This window comes from Jaculus jaculus, chromosome 8 (assembly GCF_020740685.1).
Source record: "Jaculus jaculus isolate mJacJac1 chromosome 8, mJacJac1.mat.Y.cur, whole genome shotgun sequence".
NCBI classification, from domain to species: domain Eukaryota; kingdom Metazoa; phylum Chordata; class Mammalia; order Rodentia; family Dipodidae; genus Jaculus; species Jaculus jaculus.
The window spans coordinates 76,684,733-76,709,266 of NC_059109.1; the positions used below are offsets into that span (position 1 = coordinate 76,684,733).

General features: G+C 42.3%; 1 protein-coding gene across 1 annotated transcript in view; it reads left to right on the forward strand.

Moving 5' to 3' along the window:
- The window catches only part of Tmem132d (transmembrane protein 132D), a 769,582-nt gene that overhangs the window by 272,354 nt on the left and 472,694 nt on the right, over positions 1-24,534 (forward strand). The window lies entirely within an intron of this gene.

Sequence of the window (24,534 nt, forward strand, 5' to 3'; positions counted from 1 at the left end):
TGTTTAGAAAAGTCTCAGGGTCTTAGACAAGCTCCATTTCTTCCTCAGTAGCTGTCTCAGGAAACTTTTCCCCTGGGGAGACACTAACACATGTTTCACCCTGCATAGGGCTCAGATGGCAGACCAAAGTACCAGTTTTGGTAAGCCAATGAGTTTACTGTACATACATAGCAGAATGAGGGGTTATTTACAGGAATGTGGAGCCACTAAAGCAGCTGCACCACTGAAAGTTCTCATCATATCCTGGGTGACCATCTCCCCATGGATGCTTCAAGGAGCTCCCTGTGTCAAGATCACCTCCTTGGATGCTCCTCCCTCAGCTTCAGGGTGGGGGTTTACTTACAGAGCATGAGGACCCCAGAGCAGCTGGAGCACTGAGAACTTTCATCCCATCCTAGATGACGACTTTTCCTGGCTCCTTAGGTGGAACCCCCTGTTTTAAGATTACCTCCTAGACATGCTCCTCCTTCAGTCTTGGGGGGAGGGCTTACTTACAGAGCATGGAGACCTCAAGGCAGCACTTCAGTGAGGCTATATGTCCTCAATATTTTATCTTCTGTGTACTCTATCTCCCCCTTAGGCCATGAGACCTCATGGGTGGCTGCATACAGCTGGCCCAGGGGATGCCTGAGATCTTAGGTGGTTGTATGATGACTCAGCTACTTTTGATAAAGCTGGCAATAGTTGCTTACACTTTCAATGCACAGGAATTTGCTATGCAAAAGTAGCATTGACAGCCATCTTATCTTGTGAGAGAAATGTGGTGTATGTGTGTATTCCGTTAATTCATATGGGTGCTAATCCTCAAAAGTTATTGTCTTAACCCCTTGAGGCTAAATATTTTGGGGCAGAAGCTTCAAGCGTCCCAGTATATACTTCCCTCTTGTTCCTGAGTTCATTGTCAAGATTGTTCTTTAGCATTAAGAGAATGAAACAAAATGAAAGTGGGTTGTTCAACCAGGGCTGATGAGTGAGAGATGGATGGCAAGTGTGATGGGTTCTGACAGCTCACGAGCCTGCTTGTTTATAGTATTCTCTGGCCATCCATCACACTTTTCCTAGGCATGGAGGTGTCATTCCGGTGTATTTCAGTTCTGCAATGGCTGATAAAATGAATGCAACTGAGGGAGACTCAGGGCACCAATTTAGGGTCTCTTGCCTTCAAAGCATATTAGCACAGGCAAGGGTGACACACAACCAGAGCAGACCACATCAACTAAGCCCTTAGTGCACTCAGGTTCCTGTGTAATCCAGTTCTACTTATGGCCCTGTTTGCTCCCAGGTGGTAAGTATTAAAGCTGTAATAAGTTTTCTACCTGTCACGAATTGGCCAGGAGAGACCTGAATTGGCTTACCCTGCCTTTCTTCAATATTTACCTCATTTGGGCAAAAGTAAGACCAGAAGTTTTATACTGCTCTCATAATTTAAATATATAAAAGTTCTTTGTGAGAACTGGAAACTATATAACTTTTGAGAACTTTGGAATTGACTGGCTTTTAACATCCAAGACAGTTGATTCTTAAAGCAAACATGTTGTGAAGCTTTAGAGGAAAAGTTCATCAGTGTCTGAGGGAAAAGAATCCTCATGGTACATCTATTTGCTTTGTCTGCAAAGGGGTAGAAGAAAGGAGTTTCTTGTATTGTTCAGAGGATAGATAATAGCTGTTTCAAAATTGGAATGTTAGTTCCATCAAATGCAAGAAAGCAATATATATATTTAGTTTATGTATGTGGGGTACTGGGTACATACATACGTGTGTGCAGATATGAGCACTCTGTGTGGGTGCACAGCCAGAAGAAATGTTGAGTTTCTTCTTCTATCATCCTTCCTCCTCATTTCTCTGAGAAAAAGTCTCTTTTTGAATCTGGAGCTCCTCAGTATTTCATTAGACTGATCAACCAGGGAGCCCCAGTGATCTTCCTGTCTCCTTCCCTGCACAGGGGTTACAAGAATGTGTAAGTATTCCCAAATTTTTACATGGTGCTGGGCATGGAACTCATGTCTTCATGCTCTCAAGCAAATGACCTTGTTCATTGAGCCATCTGCTCAGTCCCCAATGCAAGAAAGTTTTTTTTTTTTTAATTTTTTTATTAGTTTTCTATTCTGCAATTACAGGAAGTTTGGTACCATTATTAGGCTCATCCATAACCTACCCCCTCCCCAATGGCCCCTCCTTGTTGATGTATATGGGTCATGCATTGTGGAGTTAGCCCACAGTTATTGGTATGATAAATGTCTCTGCATTTTTTTATAAGCAAACTTCCAAACATGTGTCTATATGAAAATCAAAGAGAAGTAGTTGTGGACATGTTGATCTACTTAGGGGTACTATCAGGGGACATTGAGCATGAAGTCGTTCTACATAGGATATAAATGAATGAATGACGGGGTCCCACTAGCTGAGATATGGACAATGATATCTTCCGTAGAAAAATTAGTGTGGTGCTGGTGTTCAAGAGATGGGGTTGTGTAAAGAGATTGTAAGTAGGGTGATTAGGCCTGGTTGTTGGGATCAGAATAAGAAGTTTGGTTAGAACTGCACAGTTGACAATAGCAGAAAATAGATAAAGCCACCTCAGGGGAGCAAGAATGTGCCAGGGGGACAGTCCTACCCACTGGTATCAAAGCCAACACTGAGAGGAGGCAGGCAGAAACAAGTGTGTCAGCTTACCATGATGGGTCTTAATGGTTGAACTCCTGAGACTTGGTCCACCACTGCAAGAGAAGGAAAAACCTGGGATCATACATGGATTTGAACTGAGGACTGACCTCAAAACTGAGCACTCTGTTCCTTCCTTTGTTTGAAAGTCTGAAGAGCTCTAAGAGGAAAAAGAAGCCTGTCATGCCATTCCAATGAAGCAAACTGCTGGCCTTGGTTCTGCATTCTCCCAGGCCTCTGCATCTAGGGGACATTTACATAGTCATAGTTCTACACAAGCACAGCTCAGGTTCAGCTTTTCTGTGTTTGTTTGTTCAAGTCTTGATTAGTGGCTAAGCTTTATTCCTAACTATGGCACATGCATATTCTGACTGGAGAGGGAGTGAGGACCCAAATGTTCAGCCTCCCTCCCATCATGGCTTAGTTCTCTGAGGGAAGAACATTGCTGTGAACCCCTTGCTAGAGATGCCTTTTACCTTTATCTATACTCTGGAATAGCTGATGTGATGTGTGTGTGTGTTGTCTTTAATAACTTTCTAATGTGATAAATTGGAGGATTTTTTTGAGTTTTACCAGGTATAGGGGATACAGTCATGTTTGTAGCCTAGTAAGAATAGATGTTCCTTTTCTTTCTTCACCTTTCCTATTCTTCGTTCCCCTCATCCTTTTGTTTACTTCTGTGTTTCCTCTTTCTTTTCTTCTGTCTTCTTATGATAGTTTACATTGATTGTCAATTTGATGGTACCTTGAATCGTCTGTGATGTTTGATGTAGATTCAGATAGCCTCCATGTTCCTCTATGAAGGATCATTGTGATTAAGTTACTTAAGGTGGGGTTCCACCTTAACTGTAGGCAGGACCATTTCATGGCCTGCAGTCCATATAAAAGAAGACAGCTGGCTGGGCCATAGCACTCTGCTTTTGCACCATGGAATGAATGTGAACAGCTGCCTCAAGCCCCTGCCACTGTGGGAGTCTGTAACTTGGACTGAAGCTGAATAAGTCTTTCCTCCCTTAAGCTAATGTTTGTCAGATATTTTGCCTCAGCAATGAAAATGTATGTAATATACTGCTACTGCCCCTTCCACTTTTCCTTGCTTTTCTTCTTTTCATAGAGTTCACATGTGGATAATAGCATGTATTTGTCTTTCTGTCTCTGGGTTATTTCACTTAATGTCACGTTCCATTATACAGATACTGACTTTTTAAAAATTCACTTTATTTGAGAGAGAGAGAGAGGCAGAGGGAAAGGGAGAATGGGTGTGCCAGGGCCTTCAGCTTCTGCAAATGAACTCAATTTAAGTGCAGTACAGTGCATTAATAAATCATAATATCACTTTGTACTCCTAAACATTTAGAACTACAAATAGTCAGTTCACATAGTAGTAATTTTAAAGCCATACAAACCCCTAAAGTCCAGTGGTTCACCAGATTGGCATCTCTGGCAGTATATCAAAGATGTGAGCAACCGGGAATCCTCACTGAGGGTTACATTTGGTGGAAAAGCAAGACAGCAGGATTCCAAATCCTGATGTCTCATTCTGCCTCACAGAATCCTCTCATGGCCTCCAGCTTGTCAGCTGTCACTAGAGATCAGCAATCATGTGATTGCCCTTCAGCACTTCTCCTCCATTGCTTTTTGCTTCTCTAAGTATGTGGGTCAATTAAACAGGGTGGATACTTAGAATTTCCCCTCAGTAATTTTTAGTCTCACAAACTTGGTGACTAAACATCTTCTTCCCAAAGCCAAGCCAATATATTTCTTGTGTTATGATTTGAGTTTCTTCATCTTCCTGCTTTACTTTACTTTAATTTTTTTTTTTTTGTGAATGCCTGGTGAGCTATGTGTCATATATCACATGTGTTTACATGTGTAAGCAAATGTGGACACCCTCTATGCACATGTGCAGAGGCTAACACTAAGTATCTCCTTGATTGTTTTCCTGCCCTATTTCTCTGAGACATTCTCTCACAGAACCTGGAGCTACCATTTCTCAGAGCGGCTGATCAGCAAACTCTAGCAGTTCTCCAGTCTGCACCTCCCTCAGGGGAGGGTTACAGCTGAGTGCAGCCACACCTACCTCACTTTTTGTGCAGGTGCTGGGAACTGAAATCAAGTCTTCATGCTTGTACAGCAGGAATTTTGCTAGATGAATCATCTCCTCAGCTCTACTCCTGTATTTATTTAATATTTGTATTTATTTATTTGCAAGCTGAGGAAGAGAGGGGGGAAGAGAGTGCATGCCAAGTCCTCTCACCATTGCAAATTAACTCCAGATACATGTGCCACTTTGTGCACATGGCTTTACATGGGCACTGGGGGATTGAACCTAGGTTATCAGGCTTTGCAAGCAAGTGTCTTTCACCACTGAGCAATCTCCCCAGCACTCCTGTGTGTTGATGGCTGTACTCCACCTTTTCTGCTGAATTTACATCCCTGCTCTTTGTCATGAGACATGCTTGAGTTAGAACTTCAGGATAGTACACATGGTCTCTACAGTTCTCTTGAGCCTGTAGAAGTATGAGGTGCTCAAAACAGAATGAAGTCCTGATATATGTGGCTCTGGGTTACATCCAAAAGTTTCCACCTTCCACTCATGTGGCTTTGAACAAGCTCATTAATATGTCTGATCCCAGTATTTCTATGTATAGGACAAGAACAATAATTTTCACTAGTATCCTTACTTTGCTTTCCTTCCATATTCCAAATGTTCTTAAAAAGTTCCTGAAATCCTTATTTCTGCATGATATGGGGCGAGACCCAGCCCTGTTCTGTCATCCTGTTCTAGTGCTCATCTCTCATCATCTTGCTCATCCTGAAGGCCCGTCTGCTGCCAGGTGTCCCCTGACTGCGTGTGCTCTGCCTTTGCCCACTTATATTTCTCTCTCTTAAGCTGCGCTGAACTTAGAACCCAGACTGTGAGATAGCACAGTTTCCATCTGTATGCTTCCTTCAAGTATGTACATACAACCCACATCTCAAATGGAAGCACTTTTAAGTCACAACTGGAGAGTATTCCGTCTGCTCCAAAAAGACAGGAGCAAAGCAGGGCTCCTGGCCAGTGGGACATCTGGAGAATTTGCATGGAGAGAACACATGTGTACGTGTACACATTTTAAAAACCACATAACCATCCACCCAGAAAACACATATTAATTCACTGTCATGTACAAAGCTGTTTGCAGGTGCTGTGCAATTCCAGAGAGAAGACAGGAATGAATTCTGGTCTTCAAGACTCCATTGTGCACACTTTCATCTTGTATGTCTAATAGCTTTAGTACAAAAACACCAGCTGGCATCACTGTGAAGTATCCTCCAAACCCAACAGCTACTCCCTCATGATAGCAAGGCTTCTTGCAGGTTGCAAGGGAAGCTTTGCCTGTTAGGTACCTGGGTCATCTTGCCAGATCCTCAAGTGTGAATGTGTAGGGTACAGTTACTTCCTTGCTTATGCATTGACTATGACACTGCAAAATGTGAATTGTGAACACCATTGCTCCCTGGGAGGGTATAGCTGACAAATACCACACCAGAGGCAGAGGTGAACCAACAAAGATGCAAGAATTTGTTATCTGGTGAGTCAGTGAGCATTTTCTATGCACTGGCCTGCAGCACGAAGGTCGAAACAGACCCCAAAGGAGGGAGTGGGAATGAATCTGAGACAAGAACACAAGGAATGGAGCCAAGACAAGTTCTGATCAAGGCTCAGGTTTATTCAGGCAGACACAAGCTCATATACAGAAGACAGAACTTTCTCAACAATGCCTAAGTGCCTAAGGTCAGCTTCACCAGGGCCATGTGGTAATGCCCCTCTATCAGGTGCCTTTGCCCTATGTTAAATAATGCCTTTGTAACTGGCATCTCACCTGGGCTGCCTTCTCACCTAGGCTGTAGGATTAGGCCTTTGTGATAAGAGATTAAAGACCACCTGTAGCTCCCGAAGTCAAAGAGCAGCAGCAACTCCCCTGCAGCTCCTGACATTTCTAGGGTGTATTTGAACTGACCATTGGGAGATTAAATCCTGACACACTCATCAGACATAGCTAGGTGCATGTGCTAAGCATAAGCTAGTACTGATTTGACAAGAAAAACAGACACAGGGAAGAAAAACAAACAAATAAGCATAAAATTGCAATTCTGACATGAGCCACCAAGAAGTGTGCATTGAGAATACTGTATAAAGATGGATGAATCAAAGAAGCTCCCTTGTGGCAGAGAAGCTAAGGATGATCTCTGGGAAGGATAAAAGCTGGTGAGTGGGCAAGGGAAGAGAAGGGAGAATAAGCCTAGATAAAGACAGTAATAGGCACAAAGGCACTGGGGTGAGAAACATGGTAAGGATCAAAAGTATGTGAAGATGGATATACCCTGGATAGAGAGATCCGGAGGGAACACATGGAGACAAAGAGATGAAAGGGAGAGGGGCAGAGATAAAGATGCCAAGAAGAAAAGCCAGAGAGAGACAGGAGGAGAAAGAAAAATGGGGAGAAAGAGAGGAAGGGGAAGGCTGTGACAATACAATTGTGGGAGGAGCAACTGCATGGGGCCATTAGTAGTGACGGACTTTGGCTTTTTTAAATTTATTTTTATTACTTATGGACATATTTAGTATGTAAACACAACATATTGGTATCATCCTTTCCCTCATCCCTGCCCCTTTTCCGAAGGGGCCCTCCTCATTGGGGATGCAGGTCATTCCCATGGGGATTTGGGTTGTGTATTCTGAGGGGTAGCAGTCAGTTATTGGAGAGAGACAATATCTTAAACACACCAGGAGGTGAGAACTGTCCACCACTAGGTAAGATTGGGAGTTGGTAGCCATTTTGGGTATCCACATATTGTGCATGTTCATTGTAACATTGACCTTAAATCCACAAGTGCCTTGATTTTTCCTTTATCATCCACCCATAGTAAGCTTCTCTGTCTGGACCACAAGTCCCTCTCATGGACTGCTGAGTGTCCAAAGTGAAGCACGGTCCCTGCATGTAATAGGCACTTGAGATATAGCAGTGGGATGAAGGGGAAACAGCATAAGGTGTGGGTAAGCCCCTCCACTCTTGGCCACCAATAGCTATAAAGACTTTTCTCTCTCATCCACATGCTTAAGTCTATATTAAAACCTTCCCTTAATAAACCCTAATTCTGCTTTAAAATATTCTGTTAAAAGTAGTCCAAAAAGTTCAACAATTACTCATGAACCTATTGAAGTTTTCTTCAAAAAATGGTCTAAAATGTATATTTTATTCCTAAATTTGCTAACACCTCCTTGATTGTGTTCCTTGGTATATATGTTAGCCCAGTTTGGTTTGTTTCCTGAAACAAATTACCTGAAGTAAAGTTCTATTCTAGATCATGACATCAGGGATTTCAGTCAATGGCTGGCTGACTCCATTGTTTTCAGGCTGGTAAGGCAGAAACTTCCTGATAGAAGGGCATGGTGAGCAAGTTGTTCTCCTCATGGCGACCAGGAAGCACCTACAGAATAGGAAGGTACCCAGGCAAAATACACCCTTCAAAGGCACATACCCAGTGACCCATATCCTCCAATCAGGCTTCATCTTCCACTATTCTACCTCCTAGTAGTCTATTTTGATTTTGAATTCACCAAAGGATAAAGCCATTAATTAGGCCAGAGCCCTATAATCATCATCTCATAGATAAACTAAGAGGTGTGCCTTACCAATCTTCCACTTGTCTCTCAGTCTAATCATGTTGGCCATCAGGATGGACCATACTAAGGTGTGAAATGTTTCAAGAGAAGAAGCAAACAGATCATCATTAAACAACCTTGGAGCTGCAGTCTGGCTTATTCACAGAGCTTTGGACCAGTAATACTTAAGAATGTATACAGAGGATAAGTTGGTCTTATTTGATCAATGTTTTCAAAATTAATAGACCATGGAGAATTTCTAGGTTTACATAAACACTGATTATAATTTCACTAGAAACCAGTGCTCTGGGGGGCAGGATGTGAAGGCAAGTATGCATGCAGCACTTACTACTAGGGAGAATTCTATACTTCTCAGTCTTAATTGGAAGAGAAGTGCTCCAAGTTAAATTGCTTAAAATTAGAATTATTTATGTGCTTTTCAGCAATAGTAATGAACTCTAAACATCCCCAGTTGAATAGCCCTTCCAAGTGGTTGTTATTTAAATGCAACCACATAGATTGAGGGGATTAAAAGATTTTGTGATTATAAAATAGCAAATTCTGTGGAAGGTAATAAATACTGTGTTTAAATAATACAAATGCTATGCAGTGCTTTCTTTGAAAGATCTCATGCCTGGCTATGTTTTCTAAAGAAAGCTGTGGGAGATACAGTAATCACTTTGCTGGTCTGTAGGCTGAAGCAGTATGCAGAAACTCTGAGGAGGCAGCCAGCCTATGTCAGTGAGCACACTCCACATGCAAGAGGCAAGGGCCCAGAGCCCAGGAACATGCTGGTCCTTGTACTAGTTATTTTCCTCCCTGCTATGCTAAAATATCTGACAAAAGAAGCTTAAGGAAGGAAGGGTTTATTGATTGAGGGTGGAGTCCGTAATGGCAGTAGGAGCTGGCTACAAAGCGTCTGTCATCAGGAAGGTCACGATCTCCTTTTTATTCAGTCTGCGATCCCAGCCCAGAGGATGGTGCAATCCACAGTAGGGGTGGATCTTTCCTCCTTATTTAAAACTGTGTAACATCTTCATGGGCATGTCCAGAGATGTGTCTCCTAGGTGACTCTACATCTAGTAAAGTTCACAGTGTCATCAGCATCCTGTAGCTAGAACTTTGCCCCAGAAGCTGGAGTTCATTCCTCAAAGTCCCTGGGAATTGAATGACAAAAGCAAATCTTTTAGACAATATGTAACAAGGCGAAGATAGAATAATACTGAGAAAACCAGCTGAAAGAATGATGCCATTTGATTTGGAAAATTTGTTGGGTTTTTGTATTTTCTTAAAACTTTAAAACTTGTTGGGTCTCTGTGCCTCAATCTGATTTTCGAAAGAAGGGCCATGAATTATCTAAAATATGTAAGAACCTAAAAGTGGAGGGGATGCAAGGAAGAAAAATGAGCAAAATGTATGAGCAGGCCATCCAAGAGGGGATCCTAAGATCACCAATGAGTCATGAAAAGATGATCAACTTTAAGAGAAATGAGTTTGATCCATTAATTTCATATTGCTGGGGCAACATAATCAAAAGCAACTTAGAAAAGGAAAGTATTTATTTCAGCTTACAGTTCCAGAGGGTAGAGTCCATCATGAGAAGAAAAGCATGGCAGGAGCAGGAAACTGGTATCACATCATCATGTCAGCAGGGAAAATGTAGATAAAGAGAAATAAAACAGACAGTGGCACTTCAAGGCCTGATCACATTGACCCACTTCCTCCAGCAAGGCTCCACTTCCTGAAGGTGCCTCAATTTTCCATACCCGTGTTACCAGCAGGTGATTAAGTATTGAATCACATGAATCTATGGGGGATATTTTGAATTTGAACAACAACAGGGACATATGAAACCCAAAGGAAAGCCTCCACACCAGTAGGAAGACCCACGTTCATAGCAGCAGTGCTAGTGTGTGGTGAGGCACTGACAAATGGGGGTGATGAGGTGTGGTCCCTCAAAAATCACTGGAGTGCATCAGGGCCATCATGGGATGTATCACTTAACCCTTTATCCGCACTTTTCCCCTTGTATCCAAGCCTTGGGAGATTATTCCCACCACTGCACTGTGAGGGACTTTGCTCTCTGTCTTCTGGGAACTTTGGCCAGTAGTATCACTCTCATCAGGCCAGGAGTGCAGTACTGGGTCTTGGTTCACACCCCCCCCCCATTGGTGGCAGTGGATTAATAAATAGTACCTGCATTCCTTCCTTGTCTGCTGTGGTCTGGCCATACTGTGCTCTGCTTATTGCTCTCTCCCACATCCCCTTGTGCTCTGCATAGCTCCTAGCTGTGAGTGTTCACATTCCCTTCCGTTTTCTTCCCTCATCCTCACCTTTGTGTGTGTGTGTTTATGCATATGCATGTTCATATGTGTGTGAGTGTATGTGGGAGTAAGTGTGTATATGTGAAAGCCAGAGGTTGATATTAAGTGGCTTCCTCAATTGCTCTCTACCTTATTTTTAAAGTTTTTGTTTATATATTTATTTTTATTTGAGAGAGAAAGAGGGACACACAGAGAAAAATTTGGCATATCAGGGACTCTAGGCACTGCAAACAAACTACAGATGCATGTGCCACCTCGTGTGTTTTGGGTTTATGTGAATATTGGGGAAATAAAACTTGGGCTCCTATGCTTTTCAGAAGTGCCCTAACTGATTAGCCATCTCCCCAGCCCTCCACCTTATTTTTCAGACACAAACTTGCACCTAACCTAGTGCTCACCCATTCAACTAGAGTAGTGAGTCAGCAATCTCTGGAGATCCTCCTCTGATTCTACCTTCCCAGAACTGGAATGACAGGCACCAGTCACACCTGGCTTTATGTGGGTGCTATGGATCCAAACTCAGGCCCTGAGGTGTTTGCATAGCTTTACCCACAGAGCTATTGCTCCAGCACCGCCCTCTCATCTTACAGATAGGATGTTTACCAGCTTCCTCTACACTATTTTTTTTTGATTGTTTCAGCCTTTTCTAGTCAGTACAGTTGAAAATGTTATCTGAGCTCATTCCTACTTAAAGAAAAAATGCATTTTGTCTGTGAAGGGCTTGGAGAAGGATAGTCACAACTACACTGAAATGGCGAATGAGTGTATATAAACTGACATGACCAAGAGGAGATTAGGTATGACACAGCATGACATGCCTGTGTAATTGAAAATTATATAGTCATTTCTCAATAGTTATTCAAGCAATTAAGGCAGAATTATGATAGTTACTTACATATTTGCTTAGTCAACTCAATATTTGTTACAGCATTGTTCTGTAGGAGAGACACTGTTGTGTGGTTGGGAAGGGAGGGAGAGAAAAAAGTGTAGTATGAGCTTTATGCCTTTTATAAAAAAGGTCAGAATCCAGTTACAAAGGACTGAGGAAACGTCTTGGTGCATAAAGTATGTGCTATGCAAGCATGAGGACCTGAGTTCAGATCTCAACGATTCAGATAAGTGCTGTGGTCATGGTAGTGCATGCCTGTGGTGCTAGTACTGGGGAGGTAGAGACAGAAAATACTCATGGATTTCTGGCTAGCTAGTCTATCCAAATAGGTATGATTTGAACTCAGTGAGAGACCTTGACTCAAAAAAATAAGGTGAAGAATAACTGAGGAAATCACCTGACATCAACCTCTGGCCTTTGCACATACATACATGCATGTATACTTGCACACACACACACACACATGAACACCTATATACACATATTTACATCACACACACACACACACACACACACACACACACACACAGATGTCCAGTCAGAGAGACAATAACATAAAAATTTTCAATAAAATTTAGTGTGAAGTCATGAAATAAAAATGTTCTTTTTCCTCCTCACCCTTATTCCCTTCCTCCAAGACCAGTTCCATTGAAAGCATGCATACCTTTTCCTGCATAACTGAGGCCTTGGGCAGTTTGCTTGTTCTCTCTGTGCTTAAGGCTCTCTGGTAAATGGGGACAGTGATAACAAAATATCCTGCAGTGTAAGATTTAATGTGCTTGTTTTCTGAAGCACTCTGAAAAGTGCAGGGCTGGCACAGTTCAGCACATCCTAAACTTTGTCTCACTTTAGGGAAATACAAAAGCAGAGAACAGGATAATTCTGGCATGCATAGAATATTGTTGAGCACACAAATGAAGCCAAGTGTCTGTTTTAGCCAATAGGACCCCAGCATTGAGTAAACGGAGTTCTTGCTATCTGACTCACATTCTCACAGAGAGAGGGAAGATGCACATATGAACATATGGTACTTCAGACCTGCTGGGCACTGTGACTAGGGCAATAGCAGAGCGAGTGGGTGGCTTGGGGCGAAGAAGTGACAGCCATGGGTTGTTCAGGCTGGAGAGCACCATATGATGACAGAAGGGAAGAAACAAGGCATGTGGAGAACAGAGCACTTGGGGCAGAACAACCACTAGGCAAGAACCCTGGCTGTTTTCCTTGGTACCTACAAAGCCAGAAGTCCAGTGGAGATGGAGGTAGGTTAGCAAGGTGCAGAGAAGGAGATGGTGACTAGGTGATAAAGACATTGTGATAGTTAATCTTATCAACTCAACAGGATAATCTGGAGGAGAAATCTTTATAATATGTGTTAGAGAGTTTCTAGATTAAGTTAACTGAGGTGAGAATAGTCACCCTAACTGTGGGCTGAGCCACTCCATAAGTGGGGTCCTAGTATGAATCAAAGAGGAAATCAAGCTGAGCAACAGGGTCCATTTCTCTTTGCTCCCTGACTGGATGCAATGTGAACAGCCCCCTTACACTCCTGCTGCCATGCCTTCCCCACCATATGGATTGTACAACTGGCAGCTGAAATAACCCCGTCCTCCCTTAAGCTGCTCCGTGACAGGTATTGTGTCATAACAAAAAGAACAATAACTAACACAATCATCGTAGTCTACCACTGGAGGGATGTTGGCCTTTATTCTTGTCAGTGGGGTTCTGGGTGATGCTATGGCTTGATCTGTTCAGAGATTCTTGTAAAGAATGCATTGAAAAGGGAAAGAGTGGAGTAGAGGGGGCAGGTTTGGCCACAGTGATCCACCTGAGGCAGTTACCATACAGGAGAGAGTATAGAAAGGGCACTAGCAGGATGTTGTCAGGAAGGCTGAGCTGCCAGCCCTTTCCTGTGAGTTGGCTGTGGAACTGGTGGTGACAGAGGTATATCAGTCTTGTGGGGGATCAGGGTTGGGGCAAATACATTGTGAATTTATGAAGTTTCACCCAGAGTTCTGCTGACTTGAGTGACACTGAGCTATTCTTAGGGTACAGTAATCTACCTCTGCTATCTTGCTAGAGCCCATATTGTAATATCCTAATTTCTTCTATATGTTAGGGTAATATGCTCAATTATGAAATGAGATGTCCTTTAAACAAATTTCATAGTGTTTAAATTGAGCGAAATGAGTATTGGAACCCAGTTTGATTCAAAAAAAAATTGTTTAATGAGTTTCATGGATGCTACTGATTAAGACCTTTAAACCAAATGTCAGGTGATTTTTATATTCAAAGCAGTGAAGACAGGAATTTGTAATAGGACAGAGACATTAAAAGAATTATGTTAGGCAAATAGGATCAGGGTGCTACCTTTCCTTTTAAAAGTTAATTGAGTTTAAATAAAGGCATTTTGGCTGAAGTTAAAAAAAATCAAACAAGTACAGGGGTCAGTGAATAGGCCAGGATAAATGAATACCTTAGGAATCAGAGCCCTGGAAAAAAAGCTAGATGCATAGAAATTGGCTAGGCATTTACATATGTAATTAGGGGATAAGTTTTTCCCTGGTGAGGATGATCCATCTAGCACACATGCTTGGTCCCTGGAGAGGTGTGAACTGGAAGAAGTACAGGTATCCTGCTGGGAAAGACCTGTCACAGGGCACTATGTACCTAAGGGAATTTAGCAGAGTCTAGTGTCCATTATCATCCAACAGATTTGTTGCATGAGTTTGGATGAGTGTTTTAAATACTTTCAATTCATGGTGATATTAATTACTAAAAATAAGTGACATTTTAAAGGAATTGTGCTTGCATTGTTCGGGGTATTAAAATTTAGCTTGAGTAGAAATGGGTTGTTGCTAAAGGTCATATTATTTGTGAATATTTGTGAGCCAAAACATTTACTAACTGGTCCTTTATAGAAAAAGTATGTGAAATCACAGGATAGAGGTCTGTCTGGCATAAAGTGGGTATTAACTGGTGTCCTTCAAGTGAACAGATCAAGGGTCATCCTACTGAGGACTTGAACATGGATTGCTGTCCATTCTATAACAGTAGCATGTCATCCCTCTGCTCTTTTCATTTTATTCATGTGATTTTATAATTTTTAAATATTTTCAAAGATCCTCCTAAAAAGAAAAACAAGCAAACAATATCATCATGCTCACAACTATGAATCTAGAGACTGAATGTGAGCAGCAGTCATTTGAGAGCTCGGTGGGTCACAGCTATGAATCCAGACTAAATATGAGCATACAATCATTTGAGAGCATGTGGGGGAGGTCTCTCCTACCTTAATGCAGCATTTATGAGATTCAAAGTTTGCCACACACAGGTGCTGTGATGGGCAGTTCTCACATTGTCCCCAGCAATGCACCATGGCTGATTGGGGAAGGATAGCTTAGGGAAGTGAAATATAGATCCATCTGCAAAACTGGGAAGGACTTCTTTATGTCTGAAATGATTCCATCTGCTTCCACACCTACATCCCATCTCCACCCTCTATGGTCTGAATTTGTAGATCCTCCTCTCCCTGATTCATATGTGAAATTCTAACTAAGTGGTGGCTACAGGAGAGGGGTCCTTTGGGACCTGATTAGATTACGGGGGAGGGTGTTCAGGAGTGAGGTCAGCATCCTTGTAGGAGAGGGCTGAAGGGGTTGTCTTCCAATTTCATCATGTGACAGAACATTACAAAGGCCCATGTATGAATCAGGAGCCAGGGCTTGCTAGATACTAAATCTATTATTTTGATCTTGGACTTCTATCCTGCATAATTAGGAGAAGAAAGAGCTTAAGATATTAAGTCTGCATGTGTTACTTTTTTGTATAGTTGCAACAAAATCTATGAAGGAAGGGTTTAAAAGAGAAGAGACTTCTGCTTACAGTTTCAGTGAGTTCAGTGCATGGACCCATGTGGTAATTGGTAATTGATGTATGTAGTGGATGGAGACTGTTCACTTTGTTTCCAATGATGAAGTAAAGAGTGAGTCAGGAAGCCGTTCTTGTCCCTGGTGACTTACTTCCTCCAGCTAAGCTCCACACCCTAAGTTTTCAGAATATACACAGTCTGTACTACCACGTGAGGACCAAGCATCCACATCATGAGCCTATGGGCACACTATGTATTAAAACCATGCTACCCTTCTGTAACTCTCTTAAAGTAATCTGAATGGACAGAGACACTATCTCATAGATAGACAGTGGGGTTTGGTTGGATAAACAGAAATCTGTGTCCATTCTGTGCTGGCTGGCTGCACACTGCCCGTTGCCACCTGTGATGTGGATCTTAGTGAAAGATCCCAACAGCTCAGCTCTCTGTGGAGGTGGCTTCCTGGGAGAGGCAATTCTGAGGATGAGGCTCCAGTGGTCTACCTTCCCTGCCTGGATATAGTATTTCAGAATGTTCCTCAGCCAAAACCACCTTTCTTTGTGGCCTTAAGTTGTGTAACTAGATACAGGAGCTCCAGCCTCATAATAGCTTTGCTAATCTGTAGGCAACACCACATCAGGGAACACGCAAAAAAATAAAACTCATCATAACTGGATCCATAACACATTAATTTTGCTGGGATTGCAGGGGGAGGCATATGTGTATAATGTATGCATGTGTGTGTACAGATGCATGTGCTCTGTGCACACACATGCAGCTGCCAGAGGAGAATGTCAAGTATCATTTTCTGTTGCTCATTTCTGTTTCCTTGAGATGGAGTTTCTCACTGGTCCTGGAGCTACCATTTTTTTTCAGTCAGACTGGCTGACGAGGGTGAGTCCAAATAATTCTCCTGTCTTTGTTTGTTTCCCACAGAACTGAGGTGACAAATGTGCATGGCCACACCATGTTTTGTCTATGAGTGCTTGTGATTCAAACTTATGCCATCTCAGTTCCTGTCAGGCTGTCATGTATGCATGGCAGGTGCACTTAGCTGCTGAGCCATCTCTCTCACCCCCTCAATGCGATTTTTTTAAAAAAATATTTATTTATTTATTTATTTATTTATTTATTTATTTATTTAAGAGAGAGAGGAGAAGAGGCAGAAAGAGAGAATGAATACTTCCACATGCACCACCTTGTGCATCTGATTTACATGGGTACTGGGGAATTGAGCCTGGGTCCTTATGCTTTGTAGGCAAGGCCTTAACCACTAAGCCAGCTCTCCAGCCCTCAGTGTGATTTTGACTGTAAGAGATTCACATTCTCAGTGGCAAGGGTCATAGTGGATATGTTGGTTAGGTCAGAGGGTAAAAATGGAAGATCCTCAGATCAAAGGTAGTTATTTAATTTGATCTATATATGAAACATTAAGTAAGGACTGAATATTTACAATCACAATGTATCCCATAGAACTCATATTTCTTACATAATTTGTCATCCCTGGATTTAGGATGAGTTTCAACTCCTGGGTATATGCAATTCCTGGATTTTCCATGTCTTACTCAGACTGAAAGCTGCCACCATGCAGTGAAATATGTAGGTATGGGTCCATTTTACACTGTCCCTATTAGCCTGTTATTGCTTACTTTTCTGTTTCTGGGACCTGAAGGCCTTGACTTGGGTCACTACTGCTGGATAAAGTTCCTGTCTGTCCTGGCAGAATCTTATGCAATAGCACTCAATGCCAAGGCTATTTCAGAGACATGCAATTGGAACTTAAGCATTAGCAACAGGCTTGTTTGAACTAGTGAAGCAGATCACAGCAACTGTTCCTATCCCCATTGGGTAGCAGCCAGCTATTCTCTTTCTCTACAATAGGACTCTGGTTAACTCTGACTATTCACAAGACACCCACCTGTGCCCTAGCTTCTTCCCAATACAGAACAACTCATTCTGACATTGAAGCCACCAAGTTTGGAACCTTTTTCAACAATAGCTTACTTCTACACATGCACATATATGGGAAAAGTGAATCATTTTTTTGTTCAGGTGCTATATTTAGATTCTGTTATTTGTGATGAAGGATGCTCCTCCTGAGCAGGGTATTCAGGAGCCTTGGTTTGGAAGCTCAGCTGCTTGGATTCTTCTGCCCACTCTTTGGCTTCCTGGATATTGCAGAGTTAGCTGTGACCCATCTGGTTTGTGTCTCTATAGTGTCCTTACTTTTAGCCAGTAGCATCATGGAGGAAGCAGATTCTCTCCCATCCTCAGAGCCACTATTTCTGTCTATAAGAATTTCAAATGTGTCTCATAGTGCTCTTCTGTGTATTCCCTAGCTTTCCTGCTCCAAATGGGCATGTCTTACTTAGCCTGTCCTTGGCCCACCACTGGATGCTGGGTCAAAATGCAGAGAAATGTCAGCCCTATTCTGTCATGGGGTCATCATGGCATGCTGAGTCTTTTATGGAGAGATGTTTCTATTCTCTACTTGCTTACCCCTGTCCCATTGCAAGCTGAGTAAGTCATGAGAGGAATACCTTTTACACCATGGCACTTAATGAGTCATGCCTGAATCAAACAATATAACTGGTCCTTACCTAGATTCTTGTGCTGTGAGCTGGATGGAGGAAGTAGATAAGTTTGGGACATTTCTCTTGGAAGGAGTGAGTAGTCATGCTCTCGGGGAATAATGAGCCAGAGGAAAGGGCCCTGCTGATAAATTGTGCCCACCTAGTAGCCACAAAACCACAGTTTATCTCCTTACTTTCATTCTGATTGGATTGGCACTATAGGGCCAAGTGCTGACAAATGGGAACATGTTATAAATGATGGGCACCTCTAGCATAGGGGAATTCAGTACCATTGCTCCTCCTTCCTTCTCTTCCCTACAGAGTGAATTTTGAATAATAAGCTGAGGCGGTAGCATTACAAGATGGGGGAGAGGGGAATCTGTGTCACTAAGTCACCAACGGAGGAGAGCCCAGGCAGTACACACTGCACCTTGCTGAACATGAAGGTTTTGTCGTGTTCCTCTACTTACACTTCAAAGAAGTAGTGGGAATGGAGAGCAGAACGTGAAAGGGATGCTACTGTGCTAGTTTCTTTTCTTGTTACAGTGACCAAACACTTGGCATGGTGCATGGTAATGAAGGAAATGATTTACTTTGGCTTACAATTCCAGAGGATATTATGGTGGGGAAAGCATGGCAGCAGAAGTAGGAGGCTGGCTGGTCATCTTGATCTACACAAGTAAGAAGAGAGAATGGGAGGTAAGGCTGGGCTTTGAAACCTGCCTCCAGGAAGGCTTCACCTCCTGAAGTCTCTACAGCCTTCCCAAAAAGTGTCACTAGCTGGGGACCTAGCTTTCAAACAAAGAGCTACTTACCCCTGTCCTGAGCACTTGTCTCCCATGTGGACAAGAAGCAATTCCAAGGAGAAAGAGAGCAACTAGCTAAGATGCAAGGACTATGGGCAGGACTAGAGCATAATGATGGATGCCAGACTGTGCAACCTGTGAGGACATATCACTGACAAAATATCTGACAAAAAAAAAAAAAAAAAACTTAAAGGAGAGAAATGTGCTTTGGCTCACCATTCAGAGGTCTAGGTCGATGGTCAGCTGGCTTCAGGACTGAGGTGATTCAGAGCATCGTGGCTGAAGGGCACTGCAGAGCAAAAAGCTGCTTACCCCAAGGCAGCCAGAAATCAGCAACACACACACACACACACACACACACACACACACACACACACACACACACAGAGTGAGAGAGGGGAGAGCCAAGACAAGGTTTGTATTTCAAGGACATGCTCCATTGACCAGACTATTTCCAATCAGACCTCAACTCTTAAAGAGCCCATCATTTACAATAATCCATCAGTGAGTAAATCCATTGATGATGTCAGAGTCCTCCGGTTCCAATAACCTCTCATTGACTGGATTCACATCTGAGGATCAAGCCTTCAACATATAAGCCTTTGGAAGCACACTTCATGTTAAAACCATAACAGACAGATAGCACTAACCTTACTCAGACACATGCAGTAACTATATGATCTTAGGGAGCAAGCTAGTCACCCACCCAAGACTCTGTTTCATCAATAATAAAATCAAGACAGAAGTATCTATCTCACAGACCATAACAAGGTTAGAGAAAGCATTTATGAAGAGCAATAGTCTCTAACATGTAGCAAAGGCTAAGGGAAAAGTACACCTCCACTTTTTTTAAAGCTACTCTATTCAAAGTCTGCAGTGGATGTCTGGGACCCCTGGGGTGCAACTGAGATCATGAGTTCAAGGATTCATGAATATTACAGGTCTTCCTGATCAAGGTGAGTGTACATTGCTCCCTGGAAAGTAATTTGGACCAAAGCTGCAGTTGGTTTGTTATCAGAATGTTTGTTCCATATCAGACTAATGCACTCTTGTCAGTACTTAACCTAATCACCCTGTAAATCCCTGCGATTATATGCTTTTTACTTTCTAAGACATCCTTGAAACAAGTGTGTAACTCATTTATGGTGAAGAGAGTAGCTTTGTAATCACTTGTTTTACTTTTTTTTTTGCTAGTATCATCAATTACTTACTTGCTTGTAATTTGAGGAAACCAGCCTCTGCATTTATATGTTTAACAATTTATATGCCATGGACCTAATTCTGTGGACTCAAGGATCAGTCCTGTTCCCTTGGTCTAGGTGGCTGGATGGTTTGGATGTTTCTCAAGGACATATTAAGAACTAAACAGGAGCTGGGGTGGCCACTCAATGGGTGAGATCTTTCTATGCAAGCAAAGAGGCCTGCAACCATCTAAGTTAGATTCCTAGCACCCATGTCAAAAGTCATGCATAGCCACACACACTTGTAACCCCAGTCCTACGGGGGCATGGATGGGAGCAGAGACTGGAGAATCACTGGGGCTCACTGGTCAGCCAGTCTGACCAAATCAGTGGCAACACCAGGTCCACTAAGAGATTTCATTTTAAGAAAGCGAAGTGGAGAACAACAGAGGAGGATACCCAGCATTCTTTTCTGGCCTCCACGATATGCTTGGGTCTTAGGTGAAAGCTCCCATTTGAATTCCATGATTCATGCTGTTAATAAGTACAGTTTATTTTCTGGGTAGAAATATAGTCATTTTCTTTGGGGACATGCACATACACATACACATGTGCATCCATGTGGCATGCACAGCATACCATCCCACACACATTGCATGCATGTACATGTGTATACATAGGCCAAAAATTAAAAACTAAGGACATATCATTTTTACTAGAAAAAGCTCCAATCTTCCTAAGAGTGTCCAACTTCCAGACAACAAACCTATGTGTTTTGGCTTGTTTTAACATCCTATGTTTCTGGGTGACAATAAAGAGAAGAGATGAGAAGCTTGTGTGTAGAAACAGGAAATGGATGCATGTGTGTATTTTGAGATGGAGCTGCAGAAGCTGTTCTGGGAGTTCAGGTACAGAGTTGAAGCTAAAGTACAGCCCAGGCATGAAAAGTGTAGAGCACTAATGGTGCTTCTTCCCGTTGTCATCACTAAAGGAGGGCAGTGCACTGTTGTCTTCATGAGCAGCAGGCATAGTTCTTATGCACAGCAGAGTGGAAGAATACTTCCTGTGATTTTGGACTGTGTCTTATTTATGTACGGTGACCTCAGTTCTAAGATATGACCCTGGTACCCACTGCTTCTAGGGCAGCACACAGAGAGAGAGAGTGGGTGGGGAGCAGACTAGGGAAGAAGAGCCCACCATGGAAGTTGAGTGTGAGTGAGGAAGTCTTGGTCCCTGCTCCAGGTTGACCTATGGCCAGAATGTAAACATCACCAGGTGACAAGCAGACTGTTGACTTGAGCTCACCTGCAGCCAGCATTCAGCGTGGGTGTGTTAGCACCTCCCAAGCTGAATCACTGCCTTGTCATGAGCATGAATGATAGCTCTAAGTATCACCCCATTGTCAGGTTTACTGTGACTTGAAAAGTCTCTTTTAAAGGTCAACTCTGCTCCACAGAGGTAGGTGAGAAGAATCTTCCATAAGACTCTCTGGGCCAGAACCAGCTATGCAGTCTGCTTATTCTCCTCTTGCCAACCCCTTACTGCCATGTTCCATGCTGAGAAGGTTAAGATGTTCTTTCAACTGACAGATAGTGGAATATAGATCATACACTGTGTGGTTGCTAGACTCAGTATTTGCTTCTCCTGGGAATTCGATAATTAGCTGTAAGGGCCCAATTTGCACCTCCTAGATCAGACCATATGGTTGGCATTCAGAATACTTTAACACAGCTACTAGGTCACTCGCTAACAATGAAACTGTGAAAAGTACACTCTGATCTGATGCCAAAAGGGGAGATTTGTTTAGGAATTATGAAATAGGAAGAACCGAGGATAGTGTAAGAGGGACAGCAAAAGCAGTTGTTGCCTTCCTAGGTTGACGTAGATGTGTCCACCAGTGAAGGCAGCCTGCTTTTTCACAGGTACATTGTTTTATTCTTATGTCTCAAAAACAATGTGGATGAAAACGAGTCTTCACAGGTTTCAAAGGCAACTTGGCCATATTCCCACCCTGAGTGAGAACAAACTCATCAACAGTATTAGTTATGTGAGTCAAATGGGACCCACTCTTCCTCATGGCTTTCTTACCCTTATTGGTAGTATCTGAACCTTCATCTGTTACCACTGTATTCATATTCCATCTTCACAGATTAAAAGCAATTCTGGGCCTGGACAGGATTAAGATGGAATTCTGCAAAGGGCCCATTAGTTTCTGTGGCTGGACCTTACCACTTGCTCCCTGCAGGAAAGTTGATGTTTTGATAATCTCTGCAAGTGCCTCTGCTCTGTTAATTGAAAAGCCAATACACTTTGAGTGAACAAACATGGGAGTTCTTATTTCTGCTGTTTCGGGGTTAAGAGGGGTTGAACTAAAGCTCATCAGAACACACTTCACTGTTCCTTCACAGCAATCTTGGTTTAAAAGCCAGGGATCTACAGGTACTTACTGTGTTCATGTGCTGTGCTAGCTGTCTTTCCCCACATCAATCAATACTGCACAGAAAGAATGCTCCCTAGTTCCTACAGCATATCCACAGGGCTAGCTGTCACCACATGCTGTGGTGATTCTGGCCCTGGAAAGTATATGTTGATTACTGGATCTACAGCTGGACCCATGTCACAAGATCTCCTCCACAGACCTAGAGTAGAAGTGAGTTCCATCCATGAGTAGAGACTCAAGTGTTTTTATCCAGGACATGTCTAAGGAGTCCAGTCCTTCCCACCAGATCAGACAGCATGCAGCATATTTAGCTGCAAGGATGTTGTGACTCCAGCAGTGGCTTGCTACTCAAGCAGGTCTGTGGCATGACTAAAACATTTTTCTGGCTGTGTCCTATTGGCCATGGTGTTGTTTCTGGCTTCATAACTTCAAAGTTATTTACCTGGCTGTTGCAGATACAATGTGGTTCTTTTAAACTGCAAACATAGAATTATGATCCATAAAAGGTAGTATATGAAAATCCTCATGGCCAGCTTATTAATTTACAGGGGTACTGAATTTTCCATCTTCCAATGGTATCCTTGCCAATAAGCACTTTTTATCCCTACATTACAAATGTGCCTGGATTCCAAGTCCGTGCTACAATTAACAGCTTATTAGAAGGAATTATAAGGGGTCAACAGAATTTCTAATGTTGAATTCCTAGTGTCAATCAAGGATTACTCAGGAGAATATCCAATCCTGCGGGATCATCTTTATCCTGGATAGGAAAGAAGTTGTTGGAGATTTAAGCTAGAATGTTCTCCTTCAGGGAGTAAGTTATTACTTTGTAGTCTACATATACTCCTTTACAGATAAATCAGCAGGCTAGGAAATCCACTGCTCCATGAGAAAAAGTAATGTCCCCCACACATTCATCATTTATATTCTAATCACATCTTCCATGTACAAAGACACTCTGCAACCAGTTGATGTGTTCTGTATGGTACACAACAGAATACAAGATTCAAAATCTAACAAAATTCCTAAAGTGTGATTCTTAATAGAATATTTAAGAGTGAGCCTGTTTTAGATAGTTGTTAGTGGTAAATTGTTCATTTTTGTAAATATAGACACTATAAAATACTGACATTAATATGCTGACAGGTTACCAAAGTGAGAAAACATTTTTCCTAAATTAATATCTCATACCTCTTGTTTGCCACTTCATGGTCCTCAAGGCAAAGGCTGTTTTAATTAGAAATGTTTTCTTAGAAAGGTATGCATTTATTTTGGCTAATATTAGGTCAGTGAAGAGCATTCTTAATTTTGTGCCTTGGCCGGGTACCTAGAACTCAGAATTCATTTGTAGTCAGTCAAGCTTATATAATGATAATGATAATTAAATCTCATGCTTCAGTTTCTAAGTATGATAGTGCTTCCGGCAGGAAGGAGGGCGCTTGCCTCATCTATGCCATTTTCCACCTGGTTAGGTGCATTAGAACTATTTGAATGTACCTTTCCTTTCCTATTCCAACTGACAACAAAGACCAGAGACTAGACAGTTAGGTGAAGGTTAGAAACAATGACATGTTTAGTGCTCTAAATCTTCAAATAATGTCCTAATGTACCATATGATCCAGCAAATAGCACCTTGAGATTCAGGTTTTCATAGCAGCCTTATTCAGGATTGCCAAAGCTTGCAAACAGTGAAGATGTCCTTTGTAAGGTGTGTTGGTTAACTTCTCATAGCTGTGGCCAGATTCCTAACAAGAAGTCCCTTAAGGGAGGAAGGCTTTCTACTGGCTTACAGTTTGTGGTCACAGTCCATCATGGTGGGGAAGGTAGAATAGCAGAAGCCTGAGACAACTGGTGACATTCAGTCCACACGCAGGAAGCAGAGACCAATGAATGCTGCTGCTCATCCTGTTTCTTCTTTTGTAATAATAAACATTTATTTATTTGTATTCAGAGAGGATAGAGAGAATGAGAATGGGGACACCAGGCCTTGTAGTCACTATAAACCAATTCCAGATGAATGTACCACTTTTTGTATCTGGCTTTACGTGGGTACTGGGGAATTGAACCTAGCCCATCATTAGGCTTTTCAGGCAAGCACCTTAACTGCTGAGCCATCTCTCCAGCCCTTGTTTTCTTCTTTTT